General features: G+C 49.7%; 1 long non-coding RNA gene across 1 annotated transcript; it reads right to left on the bottom strand.

Moving 5' to 3' along the window:
• Positions 1–2438: 2438 nt before the first annotated feature.
• Positions 2439–5419, bottom strand: LOC125756998 (uncharacterized). Its single transcript, XR_007414985.1, has 3 exons — positions 5000–5419; positions 2782–2969; positions 2439–2491 (listed from the first exon to the last, which is right to left on the bottom strand). It is a non-coding gene; the product is annotated as an uncharacterized LOC125756998 (long non-coding RNA).
• Positions 5420–6850: the final 1431 nt, after the last annotated feature.

The raw sequence follows: 6850 nt of genomic DNA, 5'->3' as shown, positions 1-6850 counted from the left end.
ATGCCGGCGCGTCACGGCGGGCGTCGAAAAGTCCTTGCCGTGACGTCATCCACGCCTCCCGCCAGGCGGCGCCACTCCAACTTCTCGGAGCTAATAGCTCTAGAAAGGAAGGAAAAATGGGAAGCAGTTAGTAGAGCGGACTTTCAGTGAAAGCAAAGAAAAATTACATCATCTCCCGCTAAAAGGGACCATGAGGCGATGCGAAGCCGGAGCACTTGCACGATCGCATTCCGTTGGCGTTCGTTGGGCATGCTACCGACCTCGCGTCGTGGAACGCGAAGAGGAACGCTACGCGCGTCGTGTCTTCCCTCTAGCCTTGCCGTTAATTCTCACAGGGTGAGCGGAGAACGCGGTCGCCAGGCGCGCGAGGGGGGAGCGTAGGAGTGGAGAGAGAGGGGGAGGTGATGCGCATGCGCTGGCGCCCATCGTGGCGTTGCGCAGGAGAGGGGGGCACACCATCTCCCGCTAAAGGGGACCATGATGCGATGCCAAGAAGCGTTTCGGCATGTCGAGCCCGCGTTTCAGAAGGGGACGGTAAGTGGAGAAGGGGAGGGCAGTGGGGAGGAGGAATGGGAAGGAGGTGTGTGGAGAGGAGGTGTGTGGACAACGTTTGCGCATGCGCAGCGAGGGTGGTCACGCCGCACACCACCACCACCGGTTTGAGCTCCGCCATAAGATGCTTCGCATCTAAAAGAAGAGCAAAGGCTCGTTCACACCGGCGACTAGCAACGGTCGCGCGATCGTTTGCGACTGGCGGTCAAAAAACGACTCAAAGCGATGAATGTTCACACCGCGTGCGACCTATATATGTCGGGACATAAAATTCACGTCTGCTCGTATATAGCTCGCATTACCATTGCCCCGTAAAATAACGTGACGTCCTGTTCCTGCGCATGTGATTGGCTCAGAGCTTTGCGACTGCAGTCGCGCGACTGAAAAATCGAGCAGCGAGCTACTGAGCCAAAGCAGTCGCTTTGCGACCAAAGTGGACATTTGCGACCGTTTGCGACTAACATAGTCGCGCGACCGTTGTTAGTCGCCGGTGTGAACGAGCCTTAAGCGCGCGCACTAAGGAAACATTGGGCACCGTGGGTCGGATCATGTGTCTACGCGCCTGGTAAGCAGCCGTTCCTCGAAGAGGTCCGTCGCGGTGCGCACTGCGTGACGCTCCGTGGCGTTATTTGCGGCTACGGGGGTGATGCGCTGTCGCCGTGCTACTATACGTACATTTTGACTGGTAGGTGGTTGTGTGAGATCGCCATCTAGCGTCATTATTTGTCAAACGTGTTCTACATTTCATCTGCCTGTTAGAGTAGGAGGTTGAGTGGACACTAAAAGAGCAGAATGTGTCTACAGTAGAGCCTCGATAAAACGAATCTTATTTTAACGAAATTCACAAAGTAATGCGTTTTCTTCTTAATTTCCAAATCTATGACCCATTGAAGATCATGTACCTTTTTTCGCAATCTAACGAGATCATCTTATACTGCACTTTCGATTTAACGAAGTCCATGTGGACCGCCCGCACGTGCCAAGAGCCACTTACTCAGGCAAACTTTAGGCAGGACCTCAAGTGCACAAATTTTACCGGCGGACTTCAATCCGTGTATTCAGAACGTACCGCTGGTCATCTGTTGTGTAGGCACAAAACACACAGCGGGCGCACACCGTCTTGTGCTAAGCGGAGTGCCTCGCAAGCTTCGGAACGCGTCCCGTTATAATGTCACAGGCTTGTTGGAACGCGAAAATGTTAACCGAAAGTACTCTCTAAGAAAAAAAAAGAAGCGTATACGTGACTCTTTTCGGGGAGTTCTGACTTGCCACGTATACGACTCTCTTTAAAGAGTCACGGTGACTCTCTTGGTGGGTCAGTGTCGGCGAGCTCTAGGAGAGTTCCCTGACCCTCTAGGAAGAGTGGAATGACCCTTATCCGAAGGATCAAGTTACGACCTATAGGGTGTCAGACGACTCTTGCCGGTAACTCCTATGGGGGTCAAGTGACCCACACCGAAGCGTCAAGCGACTCCACAACTATTTTAAGCTACTCATTTGACCCTTGCTCTGCTTTTGCGTGACAACTGTTGAAAATTGTGAAGTATCCAGTTTAAGCAAATCCAATAATACTTGGCGTTCTGCCCAGCGACTGCAAAAAAATAATAGTTCAATTTTAGCATTATTTTAATAAAACTCGTCAAAACAACACACCTTTCACAGCAAAGTAATATAGAAAGCGCGAAAAGATGGTCTGTGACTTCCAACAAAGAAGTTTAGGTATTCCTCATTTACATGCCTGTATGAGTATAGCAAGCTAAAATGTGCGACTGATGTGCATAGTGTCATATGATGCAAACTGCAGAAATCGGCATTATGTTTCAATCTTAATTCCTTATGATTAAGAATAAATCAAAAAGTGATGACGGCTAGAAGCATCAGACTTTGTGACTTGCTAGGCTGTCGCTCCTGTTCAGCGTGAGCGCCATAAAAACGGTATCTGAAAAGCAGGTGATATTATGACGAGAATATGAAATTGCAGTAAAAGTTTGCAAAATCTACACAATACGTAGTTCACACGGACATGATGAAGGCTCAAAACAAAACAACAAATGCAAACAGCCATGGTAAGGAACCAAGTTTTTGGCCGCTATCGTGTAAAACACAACTTGCAAATAGTAGCTTTTGTAACACGCCACTTGGCGACAAACGTGCAGCACAAGATCATGCGAGCCTCTTTTAAACAACAAAGGAAATTGGTTTAAGCTCCTTTGCGTGGGTGCCACTCACTTCTTTTCCTACGTCGTCTTGTCCAACCAAAGGAAATGTAGGACCGACTGCCTCGTTCGGTTGACAGGGCGAACGCCGCTGTTGATTTTTCCATCACGAGCGGTGAGGCGCCAGACCAAGCGACACCTTCGTTTCCCCGAGTGTAGCTGTCAACTGGAGTGAAGAGGCGGAAGAAGTGATCCGGGATTCTGGGAATACCCACAACACACACACTGCTTATTTGTATTTAAAACCACCCTTTCATCAACAAACCGTTACTGTATACACATCTGACACGAGTGTTTCGTTCAAAATAATTTCTCATCGAAAACAAATCTTCACGTAAAAGGCAGCGGGAACATCGTTTCGCAATAGGCACTGGCTATGCACGCATGAAAGCACTTCTTTTCTGAGAATCGCTTCAAAATTTAGTTTCAGAATAAGCACAGCCTTGCGCCAGCATATTCCGACACCCAAGCACATCCTCCGGCAGTCAGGGGCACGCCGTGAGCGGTTACTGACCGCATGTTTTACAAGCGTAACCCATCCATAAATACTCGGCAAACACATTCGAGTACGAGCGCCCGAACAACACCCAGCGCGCGCGGACGCCGTCTACGTCGAGATCAGGCATGTCATATGCTAGAATGAGCGCACATAACACCCACAATCACGTACACTCACTTGATTCTTTTATAGCGTCGTCGCAAACGTTGGCAAACCACGGAAACAGCAAACAGAAACGAAGGAAAAAAACGCCAGGCCTGCGATTAAACCGCAGCGGAGAACTTCACTGATAATATTAATAATAATATCTGGGGTTTAACGTCCCAAAACCACCATATGATTATGAGAGACGCCGTAGTGGAGGGCTCCGGAAATTTCGACCACCTGGGGTTCTTTAACGTGCACCTAAATCTAAGTACACGGGCCTCAAACATTTTCGCCTCCATCGAAAATGCAGCCGCCGCGGCCGGGATTCCATCCCGCGACCTTCGGGTCAGCAGTCGAGCGCCATAACCACTAGACCACCGTGGCGGGGCGAGAACTTCACTGAGATCTCGAGGAAATGGATCATGCACTTATGGGCTTCCTTTGCAACCAATACAGGAGCACTTGCGAGGAGCCCACTACGCTATAAATTGTAATTTTTTGAGAAGTAGGGAAGCAGGCACTATGCCATTTTTCGTCATTCTATGGAGAGCCGTGGTACCTACTAAACGCATGTAAGGCATTATGCGCACTTTGTTGATGCTGTGCCTGATGACGATGAAGAATTATGGTGGAGCCCTTTGTAATGGGTTGGAAGCATTCAACAACCTACTCGTTGTGCAATTCGCATTATGTGACGCCTGGTTACAGAATTCGCGTTGTGCGACGCTTAGTGCTTATTTTACTCTTCTACCACGCTATATTTCATATGTTAATGTGATTCCTTCCCGACATGAAGCCTGTATAGGGCCTTTTTGCAAAGCAGTTTCAAGCACCGGCGTGGCTCAGAGGTTGAATACTGGGATCCCACGCAGAGGGCCCATGTTCGAACATCGTTCCATCCTGGAATATTTTTCTTATTTCGTTTTTGTTTCTTATTTCGGGCGATAGTGGTTACGGACACCGGCGGCGGCGGGAAACTACAACGCCAAAAACGGCCGCTGAAATGATCTCATAACAGCTTTCGCTGACAAAATTGCACGGCGGCGACCGCAACAACGCGCGCCGTCGAAAGTCTCTAGCTTTTTCGCCTTACCGGCGAGGCGTGTCCAACTTAAGTGACTGACGCGTACGTGCTGGAAGCATTCTACTATATCGGCACGTCAAACTACCGTCTTTTAGCCAAAAAAACCCATAATATATAGTTCGTCTAAGCGTTATGTGGAGGGGCTTTTTTTTACGTTCCCACACCCTGAAGCACGCTGCACACTCAAGGTTGATGAAATGTTATGAAGTAGACTAAAGCGTATCTCAAAACGACATCTTGCACCTTCAGCAGTGCAGACACAATGTGCGATCAGCAAAAAATGACCCTTGATAATTGTTTGCATCGCTCATTTTATGGGAGCTTGTACAGCAACGCGCATAACGGTGTCAAACCGTTAACTGACAGCTTTAGTTGGGCATCCGCAATAGCCCCGCGGACGCAGGCTTCTGTTGGAAATGGCTGGCAGATAACTTCCGCAGAGCTGCTGCAGACGCCCAGCTAAAGCAGTATAATTAGTACGTACGAAAGCAGTACACTTACCGTTAACGGGCGCACGTTGTCCGTGTCCGCAGCTCCATGAATATTCCGCCCTCCAAGCGTTACTTCGAGCACGGAGCCTGGCGTCAACGCCACCGAAGATGCGCATTTTTGTTCGAACACAAAACTACACGACAGGCAACTGACGCAACCCGCGCTACCGACGCAACGCATTCCAAGAGACCGAGCATACTAAGAGAGGAGGCCGAGGCGCGGCGCCAGCCAGGCTGGCTCCGTCGGCGAGCCACCGCGCCAGAAAGGCGCCGAACGGCAAACGCGCGATACGTATGGCGTATACGACGGCGCCTTCGTCACGGAAGCCAGTCGAAACGCGCTTCAGGAGAGTCCCGTGACTCCAGCCGAAATGCTAACTCTCTTTCTCTTCATCTACCTTCCAAAAGGGGTCAAATGGACACCCGAAGAGAGTCACGCGATAGTGACCCTCTTTTGAATCTATTTTTTCTTAGAGTGTAGGTTCACGAAGCGTGTTGGCCGAGCGCGTTTTCTTTCACCCGTTGTGTGATCTCGTTGTGCATAAGTCGGCTTGGCGAGCGCAGCTGGTGGTTTGATCTCTGGTGGATAGGTTGGGTTTTCCTGTTCACGATTAGTGGTGTATTCCGCAAGATAAAAGTTCTGTTCGTTGACGTAAAGGCCAAAATTATCACCGAAGTAATGAGCGGCGAAAAGAAGGCGGCTGATGCTGAAACGTACGGGATGTCACCGAGCTCAGACTCCGGAATTTTGAAACTCAAAGACGGCATCCTGAGTGCCGCCAGTGCTAGTGGCGCAGGTCAACAAAGAAGAAAGGTAAAGGAAGCAGCTTACGTCAACCTAAAAAAAGCCCTGTACTCGTGGTTCCTAGAAATGCGTGCAAAGAACATGCTGCTGGGCGGCCCGATCACTCACCAAAAGGCCCCTATATTCGCTTGCACCCTTGGGTACAGCAATTTCAAGGCTAGCAGTGGGTGGGCGCTACGATTTGAGGACCAGCATGGTATTGTTGGCAAGGTGGCCAGTGACGAAAGGGCAGCCGGTGCTCTTGATAACGCTGTTATTCCTGGAGTGAATTAGTTATTTTCCCGTTTAGGCTGTCTACAATGTGCTATATGTCGGGAGTGTTGTAATCTTTATTTGCACTGCTTAAACATACGAACCTCGTCTTAATAAAACTCGCGATTTAGCGAAGTTTTCGGCAGCAAATAGGACTTCGGTATATCGAAGTTCGACTCTAGAACAATGCGTTTCTATAACAATGAAGCCAGAAAAACGCTTGACATGTAACTATAGCTTTGCGAGATATAGCAAAGAGGTCTTGGGAATACATCTCATTTCTCTGTTTCTGTCACTCTACCTTTACGAAACCTTCTGCACGTGAGCAACAATCGCAGAAGGAATGATACGGCGGATACCAGGATCACTGGCCTGGTATCGCGGTCGCAGACGGGCTTCCCTTTCTGCAGAATGGCTTCTCTTTTCATACGGGCGACAACGTGCCCAATTATTTTCTGGCGTGGTCTTGGTGACGGCACGCAGTGAGGTAACGCAACTCTCTCAGGTCAACTTTCATATATAGCTAGCGGTGGCTCAGCGTCGCGTTAGTAGAACTACACACACACACACACACACACACACACACACACACACACACACACACACACACACACACACACACACACACACACGCACGCACGCACGCACGCACGCGCACACGCGCGCACACACACACACACACGCGCACGCACGCACGCACGCACACACACACACACACACGCACGCACGCACGCACACACACGTATGCTATTGCTGTGTCAGCCTCTTTGAGGTGCACCACTTTATTTTACCTGTATTCAGTCA

Source organism: Rhipicephalus sanguineus, chromosome 1 (genome assembly GCF_013339695.2).
Source record: "Rhipicephalus sanguineus isolate Rsan-2018 chromosome 1, BIME_Rsan_1.4, whole genome shotgun sequence".
Taxonomy (NCBI): Eukaryota; Metazoa; Arthropoda; class Arachnida; order Ixodida; family Ixodidae; genus Rhipicephalus; species Rhipicephalus sanguineus.
The sequence above is the reverse complement of the archived record's forward strand: the minus strand, read 5'-3'. Positions and strand labels throughout refer to the sequence as shown.